Source organism: Vespa mandarinia, chromosome 10 (assembly GCF_050613455.1).
Source record: "Vespa mandarinia isolate Hongniang chromosome 10, ASM5061345v1, whole genome shotgun sequence".
NCBI lineage: Eukaryota > Metazoa > Arthropoda > Insecta > Hymenoptera > Vespidae > Vespa > Vespa mandarinia.
In genome coordinates this window covers 4,015,001-4,038,581 of record NC_140819.1, presented here as the reverse complement: position 1 = coordinate 4,038,581, position 23,581 = coordinate 4,015,001, and the positions used below count along the sequence as shown (strand labels likewise).

Sequence of the window (23,581 nt, the reverse complement as noted above, 5' to 3'; positions counted from 1 at the left end):
TTTCTCTTTCTCTTTCTCTCTCTCTCTCTCCCTCTCTCTTTCTCTCTCCTCTCTCTTTGTCATTATATCTCCATAATTACTTCATTAATATACGTTGGATATTAGACGGTATTTCTTCGAGAAAGAAAGAGAAAGAGAGAGATAGAGAGAGAAAAAGAGAGAAAAGGACAGACGGGGGTTCAAGGGTTAAAAAGATCTAACTCAGAGTAACTCGCACGAAAAGAGAATTTCGAGTTAGTTAGCGAACGTTTTCTCAAGTTTTAGGAACGAATCTTATTGTTAGATGAAAAAAAAAAGAAATAGAGAATAAAGAAAAAAAAAAGAGGAAATGGTTAGATCGATCGACCTATCGATGACCCATCGATACCCGTCGTTTATCAAGATTCCGACTGTACTCAATGGCGCTTCGATCGCCGATTAATTTCAGGATCGTATTCGTCCAGATCGAACGCGATAGACGTATTTATGTTACACGAATGTAAATAAATACATACACATATATATATATATATATATATATATCTTTATGTCATATGTTGTGTGTGTGTGTGTGTGAGTGTGCTCGAGTAACATAAAGAAGAACAAGAGCCGGCAGGGTCGTGTGACAACGAAACGTTTTTCGCAGAAGAACGAACACGCACCGACGTTGCTGCCTATTTGTAGACGACCTCGATATTTGGCTTTGTCGAATTTTATTATCACATATATATATATATATATATATATATATATATATATATACATAAATATATATATAATATATATATATATAAATAGATGCATGCATACATACGTACATAAGTATATAGGTGAAATTTTCATCGTATATACTTTTCAACATACATACATATGTACATACATAGATAGATAAATAGATAAATAGATAGGTACGTGTACGATCAAAACACTAAAACAAGTTTTATTTATCGTGTCTATCAATCGTGTCTATAAATTCTTTTTTCATTCTCTTTTTCTTCTTTCCTTTTTTCCTAAGATTTAATTATTTCCTCTATATTTTTTTTTTCTTTCTTTCTTTTTTTCCTATTCCATTCCTTTTCATTTCTCTTATAAATTGTAAATTGTAATAGAGAAAAAGGTTTGAACGTTGTTGCGGCGGTTAAACGATGCAACGATATCTCGAATCGTCTTCTACTTTTATCCGTCAATCGCGCTCTTTTCGATCTCTCGTACTCCGCGAGGTTTTGCTTCGTTCTTTTTTCTCTCTCTCTCTCTTTCTCTCTTTCATTCTCTCTCTCTCTCTCTCTCTTTCTCTCACTTCTTCTCTCTCTTTTTTCGCGCGCGCTTACTGCGAAGAGAGAGAAAGAGAAAGAATGAGTGAGTGAGTGAGTGAGTGAGTGAGTGAGTGAGTGAGTGAGTGAGTGAGCGAGCGAGCGAGCGAGATGGATAGAGAACGTAGTCTGCAGGATTGGCCGACCTCTGACGTCATTGCGTGGACCGACGTATCTCGTCGACGATCGTCGAAAGCCCGTCGTCGTACTCTCGCCCACGCCTACTCGCTTCTATCTCTTTTTCTCTTTTTCTCTTTCTCTTTCTCTTTCTCTCTTTATCTATGTATCTTTTTCTCTTTCTCTTTCTCTCTTTATCTATATATCTTTTTCTCTTTCTCTCTTTACGGCAATCAGCGGTAAATTCAAACGCTGCTAGAACTCGAAGAGATTCGTTTTGCTCGTGTATATATATATATAATATCCATAGTATCTATAATATATATATATATATATATATATATATATAATATCCATAGTATCTATAATATATACATACATATACCTATATATATGTATATATATATAGATGTGTGTATCATGGATTTTTTTCTTTTTCAAAAAGCATTGACCGTTTTTAGAGATTGACAATTTCAGGCTGGTCCTCGTTCAGAAATTCTTTAATAAAACAATTTCACGTTGTCTTCTACTTCGTCGTCGTCGTAGTCGTCGTCTTCATTTTTATCGTCATCGTCATCATCGTCCTCGTCATCACCATCGTCATCGTTATTGCTATCGTTATCTTTGTTATCGTTGATTTTCTGAGAAGAGGACCTTTGAATTTATAAGTTTGAAGAAAATCATACTCGCGTTTTAACGAAATCAAAAAGAGTACAAAACTCGACGATCTCTCTCTCTTTATTTCTCTCTATCGCTGTCTCTCTCTCTCTCCCTCTCTCTCTCTCTCTCTTTCTCTCTCAATATCGACCGTAGCTTTAAAATATGGATCGACGCGCTTCCGAGAGAGCTCCCAATGTACGCTCGTTATACGGGGTGTTCCGTTTAACTATATCAACAAAAAAATATCGATTTCTCTCTTTTTCTCTCTTTTTCTCTTTCTCTCTCTCTCTCTCTCTTTCTCTCTCTTTCTTTCTTTCTTTCTTTCTTTCTATTGGAGTTGAAAAAGTAAAAAAGAAAATAAAACTTTCAAGAGGGACTATACGTCGGAATTTCGAAAGGGAAGTTTTGAAATATTAATTGTTTCTACAAAATCAATCATTTTCGCCGTTCGATTGATTTTTCTTATCGTTCTCGAAAAAGAAAAGGAAAGAAAGTAAAAAGAACAAAACAAAAACAAAAAAAAGAGAAAAGAAAAGACAAATGCGAGATCATTTTAAGGATCAAGTTAAATCGAGACATCCCATGTACGAACTTTAAACTTTGTTCCCAGCGACCTCTAGAAACGTCATTGCAAGCCCTTTCCATTTACTCGGTTCGTAGGGTTTTCATTTGCGTAGGTATATTCTTTGAAAAAGAGAAAAAGAGAGAGAAAGAGAGGACGTATTAATAATTCTTCGTCGTATATTATCAAAAGGGTTCGAAATCGGATCGGATCGGATCGGATCGGATCGGATCATTTATTCCGAAGTCGAAAGTCTCAGTGTTCTTCTTGTGTTTATCAAAGAAAAATCGGATAATGGAGGACGCGTCGATTTTTGAAAGAGTACGTCGGACGCGCTTCTCCTTGATGGGTAGGGGATTGGGTGGGATATGGGAGGAGAGAGGGGAAGGGGCAAAGTTCGCGAAGGACTAGGAACGTCATCGTGGAAGACGTGCGAGTCGAGCACCGGTCGCGGAAAATGTTTGAGAGAAAAGTACGCGAGGAGCTATGAAGGAAGATAAAGAGAAGAGTAAAAGAGAAAAACAGCAGAAGCAGAAGTAGCGGCAGCAACAGCAGCAGCAGCAGCAGTAGTATAGTAGTAGTAGTATTAGTTTAGTAGTGGTAGTAGTAGTAGTAGTCGTAATAGAAGAAGAAGAAGAAGAAGAAGGAAGAAAGAGAAGAAGAAGAACCAAAGAGGAAGAAGAGGCAAAGATGGTAGAAGAGAGGAAAAGTACGTAGTGGCAGCAAAGAGCGAATAAGAGAGACAGAGAGGAAGAGAGAGAGAGAGAGAGAACGAGAGAAAGATAGATAGACGGGTGGTATAGGTAGAGGAGTATACGTGGGTAGGTATACACGTCGTCTCTAAGAGAGCGCAGAGCGGAGCAGAGCAGAGCGTAGTAGAGAGCAGAGGCAGAGGCAGACGAGAAGAGACGACCGCTTGAAATCCCTCTCTCCTTCCCGCCTTTCCTGCCTGCTTCTCTCTGCCGCCCGTCCGCCATGCCACTACGAGCGAGCGAACGTACGTACAGCTAGGCCGGCACGGTCCTGTAGCCCATTTGGCATTTCCCCAGCTATAGCGGCGGTCCTGTAGCCCATCGTTGTTATCGTCCCGCAGCTGCATAAAGTCGGCTCTCTCCCTCCTGCCCTCGCACCATCCCTCGCCATCTCTCTCCACGCTCTCTCTTGCTTGCTTTCTACCTCTCTCGCCCTTTCTCGGTTTGTCTCTCTCTCTCTCTCTCTATCTCTTTCTATCTCTCTTTCTCTCTCCGTCGCTCTCTCTCTCTCTCTCTCTCATACTCACCGCGATCCGATCGCGCCAGCCTTCTCCCACCTCCGAGGCAGTCGCATCGTCGCCACCGCCTCGACCAATCTCCTTCCTCGTCGAGCCTCGCGCGCGCGCCCATGTCGCTCTCTCTCTTTCTCCCCTCTCTCTCTCTTTGTCGTTCGCTCGTTCGCTCACTCACTCGCTTCCTCTCCTCTCTCTTTCCCACGAGTCCGTCAGTCTGACGTTATCCCCACCCAGTCAGTATTGCTGCCGCTGTGCCAATGATTCTACATATACTACCACTACCTACCTAGCCATCCCGCTACTCTACACTACTACTATTACTTACTACCACTAGTAATCGTAAACACCTACACAAACGGCGCAGGCCTCATCGCATCTATCCGTGCGTTGGGGTCGACGGTGGTGCCGCCATCCAGGGACGCTTCGAAACGCTCGCAGGCCTCCCCTCTTTCTCTCCACCCCCTTTCCGTCATTCGACGACAGCCGATGCTGCCGTAGCATGCTATGTGTATAACTATATACGCATACCCTGTCCTTGTCGTTCTATCGATCCCCTCGCCTTTCTCCTCCCTCGTCTACCTTTCATCCTCCTCCTCCTCCTCCTCTTTCATCTCTCTTACTCCCTCTCTTCGTCGGCGCCTCTCCATCAACCAACCAGCCAGCTTGCCTGCCTGCCTGCCTGTTTTCCTGCCTTCCTGCCTGTTTGCCTACCTGCCTGCCTGCCTGCCTGCCTGTCTGTTTGCCGGCCGGCTTGCCTGCCTGCTTGCTTGTTGCCTGCTTGCCTACCTGTGCCTGCCAACTCTCTTGCCTGCCTGCCTGCTGCTCGCCTGCCTCTGTCCATCCTCCTCGTCGGTAACCTTGGTGGAGAATAAACCGCCGTTCAATTCAAGGAATTATGACGGCCCCTCCTCAGCCCTCTCCTATCTTTCTTACCTTCTTTCTTTCTTTCTTTCTTTCCTTCTTTCTTTCTTTCTTTCTTTCTTTCTTTCTTTCTTTCTTGCTCTCTGTTGCGTTAGACTTCTTCGACTCCATCTTTTTCTTTTGCTTCAAGAAAGCGAGGGAAGAGCATATGGAGACGAAAGAAAAAGAGAGAGATAGAAAGAAAGAGCAGACAGCAAGACCGGTCTGTTCGTTCCTTCTTTCCATTCCTACGCTCCATGGCTCTTCGTCCGCGCTGATATTTACGCGCTTATGCCTTCTCACGGAGAACGTTCTCTTTCTCTTTTTTCCTTTCTTTCATAAAAGAAAAAGATAGGTAGATAGAATCAGAGAGAGAGAGAGAGAGAGAGAGAGAAAGAGAGAGAGAGAGAGAGAGAGAGAAAGAAAGAAAGAAAGAAAGAAAGAAAGAGAAAGATCTCATTTTCCTTCGAACTGCCTCGATTTTTCCCTCAATATTTTCGATCCTGAAACCATTTGCGAAGGGTTGAGGAGAAAGTTCGGTTCTGCAAAAACCGCACGGAAACGGCGTCATTCTACGAGATGGCGCGCGCGAGTCAAACGTCGTTTGCAATTCGAGGTTAGGTCTTCCCGTTTTTTTTCTTTTCTTTTCTTTCTTTCTTTTTTCTTTCTTTTTTTTTTTTTTTGACAGTAGGGAATTTTGTTTTAAGCGAAAATATAAAGAAAAAACGTTGATACTTTCGAAGTTTAATATTCTTTTCTTATTTATCTCGAAGATATTTATTTCAAGATAAATACAGTCGAATAATTAAGAAAGACGAAGAATATAAAAAGGCATCGTGCGTAAGCTTACACGAAAGCTTCGCGAATTTCGGAAGAAAAACTTTCTCTTCCAGCGAAATTGAGATATGTATTTACATGCCACAGAAGCTTTCCGATACTCGGACTCGGCCGGTGCCGGCAATAATGCTACCCCCTACTGCATCCCACTTCCACCCTTGCAGGGCAAAGGACGTAGGATATCGTTCGGGCGACATCAGTGTCAGTCACTTGTTGAATGTCGACCAACACGTATGGATGAGAGTATCCGGCACATTTACTCGCCTTTTTCGTCACCCACCTCACCTCCGCACTATCACGCCACTACACCTCCACCTCCTCCTCCTCCTCCTCTTCCTCTGTCACCGACATCACGTGTCTTCGCTCGTTCTGCGCGCGAAAAACCTTTACGATTTTTATCCTTTCCTCGTTGTACGACGACCAGGAAGAGTCTTTTTACTTTTTATTCGTTCGATTCTTTGCGCGCACTCTCTCTCTCTCTCTCTCTTTTCCTTCTCTCTGTTTCCCTCTCTTCTCCTCTCTTTCCCCTTGACAATTTCGACTTTGTTCTTTTTGCTTTTGAAAAAACACGCTTTCCACACGTTACATCGCCATAGAGAATCCTGTCGTCTTGTCAGCGTACGTGAGTGACCAACCACAAACAAGATTAAGATAAATCCGTCGTTGATTTCGCTATTACGTTAATGATCTTCCCGCGAGAATTGAATCTCAATGTGGTATTTGCACTGTGACTCCTTCGTTCTTGAATTTGCACGATCGCACTTGTCCTGAAATGGGCGCGGGAAAAACTTAATACATTTTGTTCGTCGAAACAAAATACGTGGGCTTTTGAAATGTTAATTATCGTAACTTTTTGCGGGCTTACGTACTTACATGCGTCTATATTTACACGAAAAACATTTTGAAAAAAGATGCGTGATTTTTATTGACTTTCTCTCTCTCTCTCTCTCTCTCTCTCTCTCTCTATATATATATATATATATATATATATATATATATATATATATATACATACATACATATATTTTTCTCTCTCTCTGTCTTCTTCTCCTTTTCTTTCTCTCTTTGCCTTTCTCTTTCATTTTTTATCAATTTAAACTCATAAATCTACGATTACTCGATATCTCGATATCTACGATTATATTTTCACTTGCTTTATATAATCTTAAAACGCGAATCATTTGTGTCTGTATTTTTCTTTTCCTTTTTTTTTTTTTTTTTTTTTTTTTTTTGGAATATTATTATCAGAGTAGTTGATTTCGTCAGAGATTTTATATACTTCTGAACGAATCAACATCCATAGATTTTCCCAGTGAGATATTATATTATACAATGAGCGATGCATAATATGTAAAGTTGATTCTTTCCGCGGTACATAGTAATAAATCAATGTTTCTATTATTTATCGAATATGTTTCTACAATGATTTTATCATTCGATATCGTCCGATAATGTTATCGTAATGAAGATATAGTTACAGTAACGAGAAATTCACTCCAATTAGAATTAACCAGAGTAAAAATTTTTTATATTTTGTTTTTTTTTTGTTTTATTTTTTTTTATATAAGTAAATATTTTTTTATATTTCTTATGTTTATGTTTTTATATCGTCGAAATTGAGATTGAGTTATTCTGAAGAATGAATAAAAATGAGAAAGGTAATGTTCCAAAATTTTATTGAGATTACGAGATTGAGATTATCATAAAGGATTTAATAAGTACTAATAGCTCCTGATAGATCCTGAAAAGTCTTAATAAGTATATACCATAAATCTGAGGTTTTGGTAGATTCTGATAGGTACTGATAAATAACTAGCAAGTAAGCGCATATATTATATAGCTAAACTCCGAAATTTATTAGAAAATAAATGTGTTTACCTGTGCTTTGAGTTTTATTATTTTTAAAGTTCAAAACCCAGGTAAGTTTAAACGTAAAAGTCTTGCCCTTCGAAACATAATCCTTTATATCAATGGAAACCCTAAAAATTCTTTCGTCCATGGGATTGAACTAGCTGGTTGAGAACTTTTTGTCTTTTTCCTTTCCTTTCTTTTCTTTTTCTTTTTTTCCACTGACAGCTGCCTCCTAAAATGTACTCCATTCGAAAGATATTTTCTTTAGTACTTTACTCAACCCTCCTTTACGACCTTCGAATACTCTCTACCTTTGAGATGGACGTTGATCGTCGAAGCAGCCAATGGCCCATTTAGCTGAAGTCGTCCTTAACCCGTTAACTCAAGGTCGTTTCTCTACCTGAATAAATAGGAAGAAGACTTGCTTAAATCTGTGTGTATGTATTGTACGTGCATATACATGTCATTTATATAAGAAGAGATTCATTTTTATTATATATATATAATAAAAATGAATGTTATAATTTTGATACAATGATAGTGGAATAATGAATTTACGAATTTTACTCTTTCGTTAGGACATAAATTAAAATTATTATTTTTTTTGTTCAATTAGTTGGTTAATAAATCAGCAATTACGTCTTCGTTATGTAAAATATACTTGCGTCGTAACGTGTTACGAAATACATACATACCTACCTACATACGTCTCCTTTATATCGTGAGTTTGTGTTATCTAATTTCAGTATGGGTATACCACACGATTGAAATTAAATTATTCGTAAATAATTTAATTACGAATGTAATCGAATTCGTATAACGATCACACTTAATGCTAATCGATCGGAGTTCAATAATTCAGTTTTTATTCCCTCATTTCTATCCGATAATTTTTTCTTTTTTCTTATCACACTGGACGATTTATTTATTCCGATTTCTTTTTTATTTTCTATCTCGTTCAATAACAACGTTTCATGCTTCATTATAATCGTGATATCAGCGTGAAACATAAGAATCAGAAGGCGATTGTTAGGGACAGAAAAAAAGAGTCCTTCGCGTTAGCCTATTACGCAGCAGCTACCTGTTCCTTACGTAATACCTTGTACGCAGTTACGTTAGTCGCGTGTCTCTTTTCGCACACATGAGCGAGTGAATGAGTGAGTGAGAGAGAGAGATAGAGATAGAGATACATAGAGAGAGAGAGAGAGAGAGAGAGAGAGAGAGAGAGAGAGAGAGAGAGAGAGAGAGAGAGAGAGAGAGAGAGAGAGAGAGAGAGAGAGAGAGAGAGAGAGAGAGAGAGAGAATGTTAATGCTTTTAAAATCTGTTATAGAAAAGGAGTATGTTATGGCACGAGTCAGTCTAATTACATTAACTGTTTATCATATTTGTTCGTTTCAATAATACTTCTATCCAAATATGTGTATATATATATATATTTATATTAATTATATTTATATTAATTACATTTATGTTAATTATATTTATATAATTATACTTTTATGTTTATATTAATTATGTATGTATATACATATATATATATATATATATATATATATTTATATTTATTTTAATTATATTTATTTATTAATCAATATAAACTATCTTGGTTTTTTCTTTTTTTTTTGTTTTTTTTTTCTTTTAATTTATTTTTCTTGATAAATATAAGCACGTATAATAACTAGATTTTATCGTACGTTAGACTTACATATGTATATTCTTGTACAGGTACGATATTTACGATCTCACCCTATCGCTCTCTCTCTTTCTCTCTCTCTCTTTCTCTCTTTGTTGGTTGACCTTATCATACGCATATCAGGGTCAGGAGTGTGTACATTGCGAGGGCGTACTACCTTCTCCCATGCGCGACATGGCTCGTTAGCTAAGAATTCTTTTATTCGCGTGTGTTGGTCTCTCTCTCTCTCTCTCTCTCTCTCTTTCAAACTCTCCCCTTTTCTCTCACTCTCTCTATTTAACACAACGTACTTGATAAATTGTACGACCCTCCGCACTCGCGATGATTAATTGACTCATCGTTTTCTATCGATATCGTATTCGTGTTTTCATTTAAAGATATTGCTTTGAGGAAATAGAAAGAGAAAGGTAAAGAAAAAAAGAAAGGGAAAGATTGAAGGAAAGACGTAAAAAAAAGAAAAAAAAAAAAAGAGAAATACCAACATTATAAACTTTAAGAAATTAATTTAATGATATAGAGAAAGCAAAATATTTCTTTTTGCTTTTTTTTTCATTTGTGTTTATTTTGTTAATTAATATCATTCAATAGTAATTCGCGAAATGATAGAGATTCTTACGTACAATGTTTTATACTTTTTTCTTTTTTTATACTTGAGAATAAATTTTGCCGAGGTGTATGTGCACTTTCGAAGGAGACAAGATGGTCAAGTAGAGAGAATTATTCTCTCTGAAGGGATGATTTCCTTTAGTCTCCCTCTCTCTCTCTCTCTCTCTCTCTCTCTCTCTCTCTCTCTCTCTCTCTCTCTCTCTCTCGTATACATTTCATCCCTTAGTAGCGTCGGTAAAGCAGCAGCAATAGCAGCAATAGTAGTAGCAGTAGCAGCAGCAGTAGCAGTAGTAGCATGCAGAAAGCAAGCAACCAGGCTGGAAAGCAGAAAGGGTTGAGAGAGAATAAGAGAATAGGAGAAAAAGAGAGAGAGAGAGAGAAAGAGAGAGAGAGAGAGAGAAAGAGAGAGAGAGAGAGAGAGAGAGAGAGAGAGAAAGATATTCTCTTTTTAGGGGGTTCGGTTTTAGGACGACCACCGAGAGTCTCGAGAGTCGACATAGGGGGAGACTTTTTGTCGCGTCTATATTCTCGCGCGACTCCTAGGGGGCGCTTTTTCGAGAACGCACCAACGATTCTCTCTCTCTCTCTCTCTCTTTCTCTTTATATATATATATATATATATATATATATATATATATATATGTATGTATATATATGTATATATGTATGTTTATATATATATATAGAAACTAGCGACGATTTTTCTCTTACGTGTTACCTATTTCAAGGAAAAGCATTGAATCGTTTATCCGAATGTTTCTTATTATTTTTTACATAGATCGTAGATTTTATAGGTTAAATAATTTTCTATAATATCTTCAAACAATGATATATATATATATATATATACATATATATATATATAAAAGTGTTATAATAATGAATTTGATATATGTTTCCTCTCTTCAATAGAAAATAGAATTTTATCGTTAATGGAGTAACATTAAGATATGAGATTTTAAAGAGCCGGAATATTTATTTCGAAAACGGTATTATTAAGGAAATCATTTTTGTATAGTATCTATTTAATAGAAAAGAGCTATATGTATGCATGTATGTATATATGTATGTATATATGTATATATGTATGTAATTTTTCGATAATTGCACGCACACGATGGATGTTACTATGCTGCCGGAAGAAGAAGTAGTAGTGGAAGAAGAAGAAGAAGAAGAAGAAGAAGAAGAAGAAGAATCGACGTTGCATAATTAATTTTTCTATAAATCTCTTGCGAGGAATATCGCGAAATTTCCTCTCGGAGTAATATCGGGAGAGGTCGGCGTGATGGTGGGCCAGGGATGAAGAGGGGAAGAATCCGAGGAGAGAAAATTTCCCCTCCGTGAATAGAGAGAGAGAGAGAGAGAGAGAGAGAGAGAGAGAGAGAGAGAGAGAGAGAGAGAGAGAGAGAGAGAGAGAGAGAGAGAGAGAGAGAGAGAGAGAGAGTGAGAGAGAGAGAGAGAAAGAGATAGAAGGAGAGATGGAGAGAGGAGAGGCAAGAGAAGTGGGGTGCCGAGGGAAGTAGAGAAGCAGGGAAGTTAGAGAGACGGGGGAGAGAAAGAAGGGGAGAGAGATTCAAGAGAGGCAGCCGAAGGGTAGAGAAGAAACGGGTGGGGAGGTGAAAAGGGTAGATCGGGGTAGATTCTGAGCCTTGAGAGCGACAGAGAGAAGGAGAGAGAGAGGAGGAGAGAGAGAGAGAGAGAGAGAGAGAGAGAGAGAGAGAGAGAGAGAGAGAGAGTGCTCTTCGAAGCGGGTCGAAGGATGCTTCTTCTTTTTCTCTGCTCTTTACTATCCTTGGATACTGCGGAGGGCGATTCTGTGGAAGAAATAATACTTTTAATAGAACATCAAAATATGTCTTTTTTTTGTTAATTCTTTCTTTATCTTTTTTTTTTTTTTTTTTTACAGATTTTAAGATCCTTAGTAATTACTCTCTGTTTTTTTATTTCTTTCTCTCTCTCTCTCTCTCTCTCTCTCTCTTTCTCTCTTTCTCTTTTGTTTTCTTTTTCTTTATTTTCATCATTTGTTATCTTCTTCTTTTTTTTTTTAATCAAATTTTAGATATATGTTTTACCTGTAGGTGTTATATCTATTATGGATGTAAGTATTTGTTTTTATAGAAAAATATCGATAGATTGATCCAATGGTACCGTTCGGTTCTCCTACTTTTTCGTCGATATCTTCATCGATTCGGTTCGTAATACTATATCTCGTGTGTATGTGTGTGTGTGTGTGTGTGTGTGTGTGTGTGGGAGGTCTTCATGTGTATATATGAATGAACTATGTATTTTAGAACTTATATAAGATTTAAATGAAATGTGAATATTTCATTTGATATCATTGTATCTAGGTGATCGTGAAAAAATTAAGAGTCATCATTTATGTATATTACTATCGATTTTATATAATTAAATTTCTCAAAATTAATAGCACGTTTTTATATCTGACGTTGAAACAATTTCAGATGGATTATTTCTTTTAAAGTCGATACTTTTAATAAGACGTACGTTGTTATTCATCGTATTCTTTTAGATAATAATAATTGGATTATTTTTGTTATTGTCTTTCATACGCTCTTAATATATACTTCAATATACTATTTAAGTCGAACTCATATCCCATAGATTTTCACTTTATTCATCTACGTAGAAAAGTTTTAATCAATATAATAACCAAATTCGTAATTATTAATTGATAAAAAGTGGTTATGTATATCCAACGTTTGTAATGCTTTGATATTATCCTTTGAATCTTCGTTTTTTTTTCTTTTTAAGAGATTTATTACTGGAAGGTTATTAATGTAGAATGATGATTTTACAAATCGTTAATTATTTTCTCAGAAGTTATGCGCTTGATCTTTCTTTCTTTCCTTTCTTTCTTTGTTTTCCTTACAAATTGTAAAACTACAATCCAAACTCATCCGACAATAAGATATTAGTCTAAAGATGTGAAAAAAAAAGAACAAAAAAAAAAAATTAAAATAAAATTAGCCTAAATCACTCGACGAAAATTAATTGATTTTTAAAATCGCTTAGGTGCTCAGAAATTTTGTTTGTGGACTTTTTGACAACCTCGTATTAAATAAAAGAAAAAAAAAAGAAAACAAAAAGAAAAAAATAAATGGAAAAAATCAAATCAAATCAAATCAAATCAAATCAAATCAAATAAAAAAAGTAACAACTAATCATAGAATAAAATTCTTTCCTCTTTCAATATAATCTTTTTGAATAGTTATCTACTTACTTACGTAGTGCTCGTTAACTTTTCGCGATCCTTCTTGAGGTCGGAGAACGAACGGGAGTAGACTTCCGGTGTCGTCGATCGCACGCACGGTCCATTGCCCGCGAATACGAGGTGCAAAACGCTTCAACGGTTCGATCGTACGCTAAAAGTAAGAAAGGTAACTTTTCTTAAAAAAGAAGAAAAAAAAAAAAGAAACCGGGAAGATATTTTATTTCTTCGAACGTATCTTGCTATGGATCGATCTTTTTTATAATATCTAATAATTATTATCAAATATATATTAATGCCCGTTTGTGATCCGTTATTAAAGATCGATGTGCGTGTTTGTGTTGTTATTAGCGACCGGCAAACTATTCTGAAAATTTTATTTTGATGTATAAATAAATAACATTTTTTTTTACCATAACGTTTAATATGAATGAATATTGCAAAAAATTTTTTCCTTTTATATATATATATATATATATATATATATATATATATAAAAGGAAAAAAAAATATATGTATATAAATTTTGGTTTTTTTGCCGATCGATGAATCGACTTATTTATCTATGGTTAAAAAAAAAAATGTGTATATATATATATATGTAATAACAGTACAAAAATATTAACAATAATAATGATAAAAATAAAAACAATTTCTCTATAATAATTTTAACTTATCTATATAAGTTTATATTATAATTTTTTCCATAAATAATTATAAACATAGATACGTGAAATTTGATTTATTCTATATTATTATCGCAATAAACGGCGTGACCTATACATGGTGAGAATTCATTGAAAAATACATATACGATAAAAAATGATGCACCATGCGCATCGATCGTACGTGTGCATTTTTCATCCCTCCGCTCGTAAAAAAGAAAGAAATAGAGGAGAGAGAGAGAGAGAGAGAGAGAGAGAGAGAGAGAGAGAGAGAGAGAGAGAGAGAGAGAGAGAGAGACAGACAGACAGAAAGAGAAGGAAGAAAAAAAAAGGGACGAACTTTATCCGCGACGGGAATTCACGCGAAACTCGGGCGATGCATTTCAAGGTCGAGTATGCATATAATCGCGGACCTCTTCCCACGGTCCTTTCCCTCGCACACGCCCTTTCGCGCGTTCCTCGAAGTGACGCGGCCCCTCGACTTCCGGCGTGCCAGTTTCGAGAGCGCCTCGTGGATAGGCCGTTAAACGAGAGAGAGAGAGAGAGAAAGAGAGAGACAGAGAGAGAGACAGAGAGAGAGGGAGAGAGAGAGAGAAAGAGAGAGAGAGAGATAAAGAGAGAAAGAAGGATGCCCGACGTGTCCACCGATCGTTGGTGACCTTCGAGTCGACCTTACTTATCACGTTGAATTCCACGAAGGTCATCAATGACCTATACTTAATTTCAATTATTTCATTTCAAATGTATTTATCTATTAAGGGATTGTAAAAGATATATACAAGTTATTAAATATTATTTTGTAGGACGATAAAGAGTAAGTAAAAGATAGAGAGAGAGAGAGACAGAAAGGGGGGGAGAGGGAAAAAAAGATCAGTTATTTAATCATGTATTAATATAATTAATATATTATTTATATATATATATATTATTTATACAAAATATATAAATAATATAGATATAATATAACGTTATATAGCTTATACTATTAATATTATTTTTTGTGTGTATGTGTGTATGTGTATATATATATATATATATATATATATATATATATATAACATTAGTATTATAAAAAAGGTAATTAATATCAAATAAAAATATTATTTAATTAAAAAATTAATTTATATCGATTTAATTCTAGCATCGTTAAAAGCTTATGACAAAAATTTATGGATCGCTACGATGACGATAATAATATTTCAAGTTCCGCAAATTTCCTTCTAAATCATATACAATTTGTCTCTTTTCAATAATAATTAAAATATTAATATATAATTTTTATCTTTCTAATTTACTAATCATCGGACAAGCATCACACTTACCTACGGACTAAATAATCAGTTTTGCGAATATTCAACGAATATCTCTCTCTCTCTCTCTCTCTCTCTCTCTCTCTCTATCTCTATCTCTCTCTTTTTCTCTCTTGGTACTCGATCGAGGTCGCCTCAAGTCTCCATCGGGCAACGTGGCCGTGCAAGAAGTACGAAGAGTTAGCTGGCCGGTGTGGGCGTCACGGATCAGCTACCAGCAGGAAGCCATGCCTACTTGCACCCGAGAGTTCGAGTTGCACAGTTTTCCTTCTACCTCGCTACCACTCTTTTTCTATCTCTCTCTTTTTCTCTCTCTCTTTCTTTCTCTTTCTTTCCTTCTCTCTCTCTCTTTCTCTCTCTCTCTCTCTCTCTCTCTCTCTCTCTCTCTCTCTCTTTCTCTGACTCTTTCTTTTCCACAACCATCATACCATAACACTGGTACAGCGTACGCGCGTTCGCGCGCGTTCAAGCACGATTTAAAAAGTTAAGCCGACCACTTTGCGACTCGACCGTGAACCAGGAACGTCTTTGAGGAGTGTCCGTTCTTTGCTACCCCTTCCAGAACGTAGAGAAGGAGAGAGGAAGAAGACTTTTTGCGGTCAACGTTCAGCAAAATGCAACTTTCTTATCCGTTTCCTCGATCTCTATTAGCCTACTTTTACCAGTTCTCCAACAGCTCCCAACCTCGAATTTTCTACCCTTGTCCTTTTTATTTAGATCATTCATTTGCTTACGTTTTCTTTTCTATTATTTTTTTTTCCTTCCTTCCTTCGTTCTTTCTTTTTTCCTTTTTTTTCTTTTTTTTTTTTTTTTTATTTTCTTGTTTTTCATGCGTTAGACGCGAAATACACACGTATCAATTAAGCTAATGCCAATTGTATAAATAATGCAAATGATACGTCATTTACGAAGGACATTGTAACACGTAAGGAATAATGATTTATATCTTTTCTTTTTTTCTTTCTTTTTTCTTTTCTTTTTTATTGTCTCTTTTTTTTTTGTTTTCTTTTACAAAGTAATTAACGATTCTAAGGTAATTTCGAAGGGGTTATCATCATCATTATTATCATCATCGTTAGGCGTTAATGATCATTTATCAGATGAAAAGAGAACAAAATCCTTTTTTATCTCTGAATTCCTAAATTGAATCTAATTTAATTGAAACTTCGAAAATCGATCAGGCTCGCTTCACGATTGACGTAATATAGATTGTTAATGAATTACCAAATCGAGGGGATAATTATGTTACCTGATAATTTCAAAGTTCTCAGATAGATTGATATCATTGAAAATAGTAAACAAGGTGTTTCTTCATTGTCCTATAACGTAGAGGAGAGATATGCTGGAGATTTCTTCGTTCACTTGCTTGGTGGAGTAGCTCTCATCCAAGCTCTCTTGAAAAGAGAGAAAAAGAGAGAGAGAGAGAGAGAGAGAGAGAGAGAGAATCTACTATATATATTTTTTTCCCTCTCGCGTCTCCTCGCCAAGGAACCGGTCGTCCGTAATAGCTTTTCTTGCCAACGCTGACAAAAGCACCAATGATCTCTCTCTCTCTCTCTCTCTCTCTGTTTGTCAGTCTGTCTGTCTTTCTCTTATTATCTTTTACAACGTTGACGACGCTCGGCGTCGTTACTTTGAGCCGGAAGTATGACATCAAAAATTCCTTTACTCTATTGGCACCATTTCCTGTCTGATAATTACTTTTTTTTTGTTTACTATACGAAGTAATAGATGGAGAGGAGATCATCGAACTAGCTCATATGTATTGTATGGAGGTGTTGTAAATAACGGTAAATACTTTATATATATGTGTGTGTGTGTGTGTGTGTGTGTGTAATTCTCTCTCTCTCTCTTTCTCTCTTTCCTCTCTTCCTTTCTCTCTCATATACACTTATTTTATATATGTACGTGTATTATATATATATTCTTAAATACATATGTTGATGTGTCGATTTGAGATCTAGAGAATGTGTGTTAATGGGCGAGACAAAGAGAAGACAAAATTTACAAGTAACACTATTCAAATAATAAATAATAATATCAGCAAATGTAAGAAATTTTTATTAGAAAGAGAGGAGAATTTCGAGATTTCTACTTGACTACGTATCGTACGTATCAACCAACATTATCTCGTCTCATTCTCGATCTCGAGTGATCACAAAGATTCGATCCTTTTACTCTTACATATAGTTAATTAGACGAAATATACTTATGAATTAATTATTATTAGGTTTACTAAGATTTTTTTTTTGTTTAAGATTTAATATACTTGAGGCGACTTCGACTTGATTGTTTTATTATAATTGTACGAAATCGATCACATACGATCGGTTGAAATAGAGATTTTATTGCTTATAATAGGTTTTCCTTCCTTTCTCGTAAAAACAAGGAATTGAATCGGCCTATTTCGGAACACGACAAACCGTGGAACAAATCCGTGTTACATTTTTAGATGTTACGCAGGAGAGACAAAAAAACCGTGCCATCGTTTTCCCGCATTCTATCTTGTTCGGTAGAGATTTTTTTTGGTTAGTGACGAGAGAGGGGTAGGGATAAAGAGAAGTAAAGAAAAATAAAAAAAAAAAAGAAGATGTAAAAATGAAGGAAAGAGAAACAGCGACGTTTGTGAATGTATGTGTGTGTGTATATATATATATATTTTTTTTTTTTTTTGTTAACCCCTGCAAATTAATGATACGCACGATCCGTTACCAATACGAAGAGGAGCCACCGTACCTACTTCGAAGATTTAAGATTCGATAGACCGTTTTAACGACGGTGAACAAGTATTCACGAAAGAGAAAGAGAGAGAGAGAGAGAGAGAGAGAGAGAGAGAGAGAGAGAGAGATTGCGAGAAGGTACGAGTAACGGGGGAAAATTGTGTTTGCACAACCTCGCCTAGTGTTTCGTACTAGCTTCCTATGCAACGCGAGCATGCTTTGCCTCTGAGGAGAATGTATGTACATGTATGTATATGTGTGTATATATATATATATATATTTACGTAGATATAATACATACATACGTATATCTATATAGATAGATAGATATGTATGTATATATATAAGCATATATATATATACATATACATATATACATAGATACACATCATATACACATTTACGCGCGTACATATACACATATATAGATACATCGAGTAGCAAATGCAGACTTCGCGGCTGACTACGGAGGTGCCGTGAGACGATGATGACGTTAGCTTCGGAGAACTCATCGTATTTTCTCGAGTTCACCTCCTATTACCGTTACGCGATGATAATCGATTTTGCTGAGTGAAAAAAAAAAAGAAAAGGAGAGAAAAAAAAAGGAGAAATAATTATCTCCCTTTCTCTCTCTCTCTCTCTCTCTCTCTCTCTCTCTTACTTTTTTTCTTTTTTTTCTCTTATATATCCTTTTTTTTTCCTTTTTCTTCTTTTCCTTGGAAGAAAAATTTTTTTCTTTACCTTCGGTCCTCGCCATTAGAAATTCTAATGATTTACAAAAGTTTTACGTAGAATTTTCAACAAATTTCATACAGTCGAAGATATCTCTAATTTCGAGATCGTGTATATGCACAGATATCAGCTTTATTAAATTATTATCTATATTATTGAATGAATATATTCGTTTGAGCGTTTGTAAAAGGAAGATCTTAAGTGACGTATCGAAATTATCGATTCACTTGGCTCGTACTAGTTCGACCGATGTGCTAACGATTTCGAGAAGCGTTAATTATGTATAGGGTATCGTAGGTGATCGATAAGGAAGATACTCCAGGCGTCCACTCGACTAAAGCTCCATCTGAAAATTTTAATGAACGAATAAAAATTTTCTCATTGTTCGTTATAACATTTATTAAATGATAATATTGTTTAATAGAATTTAAATAACAAATTATAAACACTAAATGATAAATATATGGTCGATATGTTTTTCATTAATATTAAGATTATCGTTTTAATTTTTTACATAAAATCGTTAGAATTTTTATTTATTTTCGATTGCTACGATAAAAAAGAAAAGAAAAGGAAAAAAAGAAGGAAAAAAAAAAGAAAGAACAAAGAAAAAAGAAACAAATTGCAACGTAATTACTCGAATTTATAACGAATATCACTTAGATATCTTTTTTTTCATTAATCGTCACGTTTTGCAAATTTAATTATTATAATATTTTATTTATTTGTAACGTTACGATGTATAATAAATGAAAAAAAAAAAAAGAGAGGGAAAAGGAACATCAAGCTTTTAGTTTACACTTCTTCTTCTTCTTCTTCTTTTCTTTTTTCTTTTTTTTTTTTTTTTTCTTTTTTCTTTTATAATTATAAATCTTCACATTTTATGGCCCGGTAATAAAATTGTTAATTAACTCGATATCGAAACATAAACGTATATTCCTCTAAGTGAAAAACTTGTTATTATCGACAAGACGTTGTATCTTTCGTTACGAGTATGTGTTTATCCTTTTATACAAGGACGCGTGTTTTTCGAGGTTCGATGCAAAATACACACGGTCCTTGAACTTTTCTTCGCAATTAAGAAGTCGCAACGGGAAGTTAATTATGTTGGTTTACACGAAGCGTAAAGTTTCTTCGTCGAACGCGGCGCCGCACCTCTCGCCGTGTTAGTGCGCCAACAAGAGGGATAAAAGGGACGAGTAAGGGAGAAGGGCTAGGGACTGAAGAAAGATTTAGCGGAGACTAAGGGAAAAAGTAGATGAAAAAGAAGAATAAGAAGAAGAAGAAAAGAAGGGGAAAAAAAAGAGGAGGAAAAAGAAATAGAAGAGGAAGAGAAAGAAAGAGGGTAAGAAACGACACACATAACTCGCGTTCCGAGCTAAGCCGATCGACGATCCTTCAAAAACTTTCTTTTTCTTTTCTCTATTTTTTTTTTTTTCTTTTCTTTTTGTCTTCGGAAATCGCTTTAAAAAGTAAAATCGATTGGCTATAATAGTTTTTTTTTATATCTCTTTTTTGCTCTTTCCAATTCTTTTTCTTATTTGGTCTTTTTTTTTTTGTTACTTGCAATAATTTATTTTATTTGATATAATTATTTTGATATATATGTATGTATATTTATATTCCTTATTGTTTTTATATAACATTGATTAGAAAATAGTAATACTGTTCATTATTTTTTTTCGTTTCTTATATATATATATATATATATATATATATATATATATATATATATACATATCCTATTAATTATGTTAGTTTTCCTTATATTTTAATTTATGTTAAATTTTATATTTTTTAACCATGAAGGGTAACAACTGTAAGTTGACATTTTATAATAAATATACATATATAAATCTTGTTTGACGATATACATAAACGAAAAGATATTTTATAGGTATTATCTATTTGGAGAAAAATCGAAAAGATAGAAATAACTCTTTCGTATATAATATTATTGCCATTCGTTACATACATACGTACATACATACACACACACATACACACACACACGTTATCTTCCTGTGATTTCCCTTGGAAAGGAAGTACGGTCAACAGGTGCGCGTCCTCTCTCTTCGGAGGACGCGTTGGATGTATTTTTATAGTATCGTACCCCGATAAAAGAGGGGTCATTCGTCGAACTCCGATCGATCGATTCCTATACTAAGATCGTCCTCGTTAAGCGCCAATTTTGAATGTGACCAATGGATGATGAATTCGATATGTTTGTGTAAAACGAGGGTGAAATCGAACGATTCCTAATAATTCGCGTTCCAACTATATATAATATATATATGTATACGTGTATATATATATATATATATATATTTATTTATTTTTATCTATCTATATAGTTTAGGGTAAGTAGGTAGGTAGGGATGGTTAGGGGAAGGTGAATGGGAGGGGATGAGAATTCTCACGTGGGAGTCGAAACGAACGGCACTTACGTTAATTAGGAAACGTTCTGACGCGAGCCTTCGCTTCGGTTTAACGAGTACGACGCGCAACGCCGTCGTACAGTCGACGTTTTCCGGATTTCGAACTTTCACCCTGTTCTAGTCTCGCTACCACCCGTTTACCACCATCACCCTTCTAGCTATCGTGCCCCTCTCCTCCTCCTTCCTCCCCGCAAGAGAGAACAAATTTCATCCGGTTAGATATCAACGTTCGTAGTGTTCGTAGAATACTAAAGCATTCTATTTTTCCCTTTTACGAGACTGCCAGTCTCGTTTTTAGAGTCATTCCATAAGAGATATCTTCATCGTGGGGCACGCTCAAATTATTCATTTAACGTCGGGTCGCTTGGACGTATCTAGGTACACATACAACCCCGTTACGGAAATTTTTGATACGACGAATTATAACGTCGAGGGAAAAAAGAAAAAAAAAAAAAAAGAGAAGAAAAACGACAGAAGCGACAACGACAGCAAAAAAAAAATGGGAAAAGAAGAAAAATACCTGACGTCTGTCTTTTTCGGTTTTTCGGTTTTTCGGTTTTTCGGTTTTTTCCTTTCGTTTCATTTTATTTTTTCGTTTCTTTTCTTTGCAATTTCGTTTGATATTTCGTACATATACACGTAGATACATATATAACTACTAATACTTCATGTCATAATTTATATGGTTATTTTATTTCTTTTTTCTTGTTTTCTTTTTTCTGTTTTTTTTTTCCGTTCGCGGCCACTAGTTTGAATTCTTTTATTTTTTATTTTTTTCTGTTTTTTTCTTTTTCTTTCTTACTTTTTTTTTTCTTTTTTTTCTTTTTTTTTTTTTTTTGTTAAATATATAAAGAAAAAATATCCTCCGAATTTCGTGTCTCTCCTATCGTTAACACTGTCGCAACAAAATGAAATAATATTTCATGTCTAAAGTGTAATATGCCGAATCGCGAACGAAACGTTAGACACATACTGGCTGGTTATAAATGTTTTATTTAAGTTACACAGTTAGCTAATTGTATTACGAAAGTATTTCTGAAATTTCTCGCGGCGTTTTCGGTTTGGCTAGCGCGCCGTCGTCGTCGTCGGTGGTAGGGACGTTAATTAGGAGTTCCGGCGCTGCTCTAGCTAGTTCTTGCTCTCTCTCTCTCTCTCTCTCGCTCTTACTCTCTTTCTCCCTAATATCGTTGAAAATGAAATAATGCAGAGAACGACGTAGCTATCCGTATATTTTGCAACTTTCTACGTCGAGATCGATATTGGGGATCGTAGAGAAATTGCTAAACGCCATCGTCGAATATTAAATTATTATACATTCATAGAGAGAGAAAGAGAGAAAGGGGATGAAAGAGAAAGAGAGAAAGAGAGAGAGAGAGAAAGAGAGAAAGAGGGAATCAAAAGTGAGAGAGAGAGAGAGAGAGAGAGAGAGAGAGAGAGAGAAGAGAGAAAAAGAGACGAGAGATACGATAACGAATTCTTTATTCCTTTTATTTTTTCTATATTTTTTTTTTTACTCTATGATCTTCGCTTCGAAATAATAATTTTGAGGATTAGAATCGATCTTCTTTTTTTTTTTTTTTCCTTTTATATTTTTTCACGAATTTACTTTCAAAGATAAAAAGATAGAAAGATAAAAAGAAAGAAGAAAAAAGAAAAAGAAAAAGAAAAAGAAAAAAAACAAAAGAGTAAATACTTTCACTGTACAAACACACGTAACTATGTAGCTTTTTGGCTTAATACGCGACAGGGTCGACTATTATTCAGTTTTAGCGGTCATTCGACATTAGCGCTCGGTAAACAAAATGGCCGGCCCCTCTTTTCGAAGCATTTCCCCGTTTACGTCCCCTCTCACCCGCGATCGATGAAAATGGTTGCCTAGCTGCGAGCAGAATTTTGTCGCGCGATATTCCGTCCGCTCTATTCTCTCTTCTCTTTTCTCTCCTCTCTCTCTCTCTCTCTCTTTCTCTCTCTTTTTCCCCCTCCTTACTCTCTTTCTCCACTTTCTTCACCCCTTTTATATAATAATAGAGACTATAATTACGTCCTATCGATCATTACGTCTTTAAGTCTTCCGAAACCTTCTCGTCGACCCGTAAAATTAGATTCTCTTGGGTATCTTCGTAGGCAAACCTGGCATACTAGTTTTCTCAACGAATATTTCATTAATATCGAATTAAACAAAAGACTAAATGAAAAGATAAAAACAAAAATTGAAAAGAATCCAAAAGGACCAATACTATCATTCTAGATATAATATATTATAATATGTTTTATATTTTTTTTATATATAACAATGTTTTATATTTTACATATCTGTTCATTATATTACAATACATTACATCTAATGCTATAATAATTATCATATTAATAAAAAAGAATATATATATATATATATATACATATATATATATAATATTTCCTCCCCCGTTTCGTCGGAATCAATAAAATTCGTCATAGAAGGAGGGGGGGGAGGTTGGATAGAGGAGAAGGGGGGCTGTGAACATCGATCGTCCTCATTGAGGATCGTATCCTCGTCGCTGTTTCAACAATCCTCCCATCGATCATTAACGTCGAAACGAGCCATTCACCAAGCAGCACGCCGCCGGCCGAAACCGAATGGAAATATTAATACGCGTGCGTCTGCCGGAGCTAATTGTTTCTGCGGTCCGGCCGAAGTCGTAATAATGTAGCAATTTGAAGTCGC

At 35.5% G+C, this 23,581-nt stretch overlaps 1 long non-coding RNA gene across 3 annotated transcripts in view; it reads right to left on the bottom strand.

Annotated features, from left to right (window-relative positions):
* Positions 1-5,710: 5,710 nt before the first annotated feature.
* LOC118446315 (uncharacterized) overlaps positions 5,711-23,581 on the bottom strand; it is a 45,643-nt gene continuing 27,772 nt past the window's right edge. Inside the window, exons 3-5 of one of the 3 annotated variants that reach the window (XR_014982665.1) lie at positions 13,029-13,166; positions 7,511-7,883; positions 5,711-6,399 (exon numbers count right to left, since the gene is read on the bottom strand). This is a non-coding gene — a long non-coding RNA (uncharacterized LOC118446315). Of the gene's footprint in view, positions 6,400-7,510; positions 7,884-11,282; positions 11,598-13,024; positions 13,167-14,999; positions 15,678-23,581 lie in introns of those variants that run through there. The other 2 variants (XR_014982666.1, XR_014982667.1) reach the window with 2 other exon arrangements.